Below are 5148 nucleotides of genomic sequence, written 5' to 3'. Positions count from 1 at the left end.
TTTATTATTATTATTTTTATTATTATATAGTTTTCGTGCACAGACTCGTCTTCGGAAACTCTCAGTCTTTATGGCTGATGTGTTCTTTGTTTAGGAATTTGTATGGGAATCTTGGATCAAGCTACAAGCAAAACCTCGCTAGACTCCTATTCTGTCATCTTTACATTCCAACATTTTGCTATGGGAAATACAAATGTATTGAAATATTGTGTGGTTCATTTATCAATGCCACACTAAACAATATTGATGACGTCATGATGACAATTCGACCAAATATATCGAAGAAAGTGTCCATTAATCTTCCACAACTGTTCCAAATTGTTGACTGAAAAGCACAGGGAGTTCTAGTAAATGGTATTCTTTCATAAAACCGGGCGCCCAGACAAGGTGTCATACTATGATTTATTGAATTCGTGTGCACACCGTGAATGCGTATAATCAGTACAATAAACGTTGGTTGGTTATATATTGTTTTAACGTCCCTCTCGCGAATATTTCACTCATATGGAGAAGTCACCATTACCGGTGAAGGGCTGCAAAATTTAGGCTTATGCTCGGCGCTTACGGCCTTTGAGCAGGGGCTAAGCCCGTTTTGGGCCCGAACTCGGTGATACCATGGATATAGAAAGGGGTCTAACACCGACCCAGATAAAAAAAACTACCAACTAGCTTCAAATGTCTAACAAATCATAAACTAGGTGTGGTATGCGTAATTTGCTGGTCTCCTTGCATAAATTAATGTTTTAACTACTTGCATGCAAAATTTCAAGCTACATGTTCCTGAAATAATAAAGATATACGCCATCGTTTTCTCGATTTCACTTGCTTATTTTTACTACGAAATTTACCGGTCCAGGTCATCGGGTGGTTTCTCGCCTATGACAGCAGCGAAATTTAGACTAGTGTGGAAGATTTCGGACCAGTCAATTAAAATTTCACATCAATTATACGCTACTTACTTCCTCATACTTTAATAATTTTCTTCGTGTAGACTTTACACGACTTATTCGTTCCTCAGCAGCATCCACTGTTGACAAGATCATCTGCCATTTTAATAAAAGCACTAAATACCCGATATACTTAAAATATCAAATACCTTAAAATTGATCAAAACATTATTTTTGTGATATTCCACCTAGAGAAGGAAATTGAACATTATTTTTTTGGCTTTCTTAAGATTTATTTTTGTTTATTTTATTTTATTTTTACCCATTTTCTCCTTCTTTAAAGTTTTAGGTATTTCGGGTCTTTAGTACGTAAAATGGCAGTTAAGTCAGGAGTTGGTGTTTTGTATAATAAGCGACTCAGATACGGCGAACATAGAGAACTTTCGCTGTTGCCATAGGCGAGAAACCACTCAGTGACGTGGACCGGTAAATGTCCTAAGTAAAAATAAACATGTGAAATCGAGAGAACGATGACATGTATCTCTGTTACTGTAGGAACCTGTAGCTTGAAATTTAGCATGCAAGTAGTTAAAACATTAATATATGCAAGGAGATCGACAAATTACGCATTCCGCACCTTGTTTTAAGATTTCTTAGGCATTTGAAGCGAGTGGGTAGGTTTTTTTTTTAAATCTGGGTCAGAGTTAGACCCCTGTCTATATTTATAGTATCACAGAGTTCGGGCCCAAAACGGGCTTAGCCCCTGTAAGCAGGGATGGATCCTTATCGTGATACACCTGCTGTGACACGGGGCCTCGGTTTTGTGGTCTCATCCGAATGACCGCACCATTAGTCGCCTCTTACGACAAACAAGGGATACTGAGGACCTTTTCTAATCCGGATGCCCACGGGATATATATCTATCCTTTAGTACAGAATTGCAGCTATGTATCAGATCACCAGCCATTCAGAAACCATTGTCTTACATGTATGCATAAGAATAAAAACAGACACTCATAAAAATTGCACTTATTAGTCAGCATCAGACACAATTCATTCATGTCTTTTAACGACTTATTTGTAGCATGGCTGTAAAATGTACTGGACAAAACGTGAATTAGTGCATGTTTTCCCTTTTTTCCTCTCCCTCCATTTTGACGCGCGGCCAGGAAAACGTAGTTGATTTTTATCACTTTTACCTAGTTTGGGCCTAAAACTACATTTCAATAAAGTCTTGAGAGATATAGTGATGTATTTATTTTACTCTGGGCATTTTGATTCCATCGGTTGATGAAAGGCGAAGATAACGAACAGTGATTAATCTCATAATTCCTATAAGCAATACAAAATAAAGAGTTGGGCAAACACGAACCCCTTGATATACCAGGTGCCGAGGAGGAGTAAGCATTCCCTGTCGACCGGTCATACCTGCCGTGAGCCCTATATCTTGATCACTTAAATGGCGTTATCCGTAGTCAAATTCAGTGTGCCAAGAACGGCCTAACAATCGGTATGAAACATGTCAGACAGCATTTGAATAACAGTAAGAAAATCATATAATTAATTTGGGTCTTGTCACTAGAGGAAGTATACATGTACATATTTTACTGAAACACATTTCTTTTTACTGTGTCACGAACATTTGAGAACTGTTAGATGTTTCTCGATGCAGACAGCTATCTGGAATATATTTTTGGACGACAATAATAATTGCCTTCTACTTTGAATAAGTTATTGGACAAATCATCGATGGCTTTAACATTAATAGCTTGGCAATGGTTTTCCAAGAATACCTCCTGTAAATATTGCATGAAGAAACCATGAACCTTTGAACACAGTAGCAACCATTACCTTTCATGCTTAATCTCTTTCCTGCAGAACTGTGAGGGGGACAAAAAGAGATATGCAATTAATATTGATCTGTGATGCTTTAGATTCAAGTAAAAGAAAAGGTTACGATATAACATTTTAACAAATACTTTTAGAAATGATATGTTGTCTTATTCTCAATTAAACACTAACTACTGTAGTTTTGGTGAGAAATTCCTATCCAGGATTTGGATTCATTATTTTTGTACAATAGATCCACATTATGATTGGAAGCCCTTATCTTTACTCCTCACGAAAATGTTAAGTGATATGAAGGAGACTTCAGAAGTACTATGCCCCAACATGTTCTGTAAGTGACGTAAACTAAAAATTTCAAAAGAGCTTAGTAATTTGAAATCGCAAAACTTTTCCAAAATCAACATCAAAATGCACTACCTCTCATTACAGTATACAACCAGTCTCCACGATGAATTAAAGATTCTGCTTACATGTATTGCACCATAGACAGCTGTTTCTTCAAAAACAATAATTTTATTTTACTGGACATACTCATGGATTGTATCTTGTTATCAGTCATTAAAAAACCCCTCTTTTTGAAAAGATCATTCTGATTTTACGGACATAAGTACTCAGAACTTGATATCTAAAAGATGCGGCAGTTCCTCATCGATAATATCTAGTCTTTGGAGACCAAGTCTTCCAACAATTTGTTGAAATTTCCATGAAAGTGTTCCTCCTCATCAGCTAACCTTTTTATTTATCATTTGTATTCTTACGAAACAGAATAAAATTATTCAAAATCTTATACACGAGAAAACGAAAACTTTTTGTGGCCTTCAACTCGAAATTTAGATATATCCACGAAGTTTTATATGTCAAAAATAATTACTTTCAATCATATGTTGATGCGATACCAGTCTATTGCAGCGAAATCGAAATAAAAGACACCGTCGAGTCTTCCACATCTGTTTCATAGTTTGATCTTTTAATGAACATAGACGTTAACGGTAACATGTCTAAACTTACGACAAACGGAGTTACTTCAATTTTTCTATCGTCAACTCCCCATATTTATGTAGCGATATTCAATTATCACCAAAATAAACGTAATGTGCATATAATGTTTACATCTTCCAACTAATCATTATATGAGAACATGTTCTGCGTATGATCAATTTCTAAATCGATGTAGCCTACTGATAAAGATGATGTACAGAGGTTTCAGCAGTCTCGTTTAAAATTAGCATTTTGTAAATTCTATGGTCGTTATAATAATCGTTGCAATCACAGTCTGTGTTTGGGTCGAATATTGTCTGATTTTTTTTTTATGTATTGCTAGGCCGTTCTCTGCATACTTATTTTGACTATGGATTATTCCCTTTACCCATTGAGGACAGATGACTCACAACTGATGTGACCAGTCAGCAGGCGATACGTACTCTTCCTGAGTACCTGATCTTACCTCTGGTGTTTCCGTGTTTATCCTGTTCCTGGTTTATGTTATCTATATTTATGAGGACAAGCACTATTGGTTGTTTTCACCTTTTCATAATGGTTCTAGACAGCATAAAAATCATTAGTAATTTAATTTCAAAAGTATGATATAAAGGGATCCTCTTTGAGATATACAATGGGCTCTTGGTTACCGATTCCCAAAGGAAAGTGGGGAATAAGATAAGAGCAACATAACTGCATAAAACTATATGAACCTATGATGAGATATCAATCCGAAAACTTTTCATAAATCCACTTGAGCACTAATTATACGAAGGGCTGCATGTAATGAGATGTTTCACATAAGCGTGTATGTAGGTTGTCTACCATAGCAGATGTTACAGTTATAGATTTAAAAAGAATCAATAATAGGAAAAATAAGAGGACGAATTAGTGATCAGTTTATTTACGGTCTCAATGAATACCAACCATACATTTGTCCTGTTATAACCTGACACACTTCTACATGTATATGCTAATAACTAATTTAAAACATTCTCAACGCAACACATTTAGAATACCCAGGATTCAATTGAACATCATACAGAAAAATCACGTGATTATGTATAATATATTGTGTAGATTCAATCCTTAAAAATTCTCTGATTTTGTAAAACCCGTTTTCAAATTTGCGCATTTTTTTGCACGTCTCATGTTTATTTCCCTAAAGGTGTTGCATGAACGATTCGTTAAAATTAAGTTATTCAAATATTTGATAAAACCAATTGGAACTTTTTGAAAATAAGTTTAAAAGACGTGTATTGATGAAAATTAGCCGAAACAATTCGAGTTTAAATCAAGCAATAAGCGATTTATATGATTTTTAGCGTTAAAATGGAGGGGTATCCCCGAATTTCAGAAAAACTGTCTCCGTGAAACAAAATAAATTTAACATGAACATGTTCTTCCAAGTTTTCCACTAAAAAACTGTCGCTTT

This window comes from Ostrea edulis, chromosome 2 (assembly GCF_947568905.1).
Source record: "Ostrea edulis chromosome 2, xbOstEdul1.1, whole genome shotgun sequence".
Classification (NCBI taxonomy): Eukaryota; Metazoa; Mollusca; class Bivalvia; order Ostreida; family Ostreidae; genus Ostrea; species Ostrea edulis.
The sequence above is the reverse complement of the archived record's forward strand: the minus strand, read 5'-3'. Positions refer to the sequence as shown.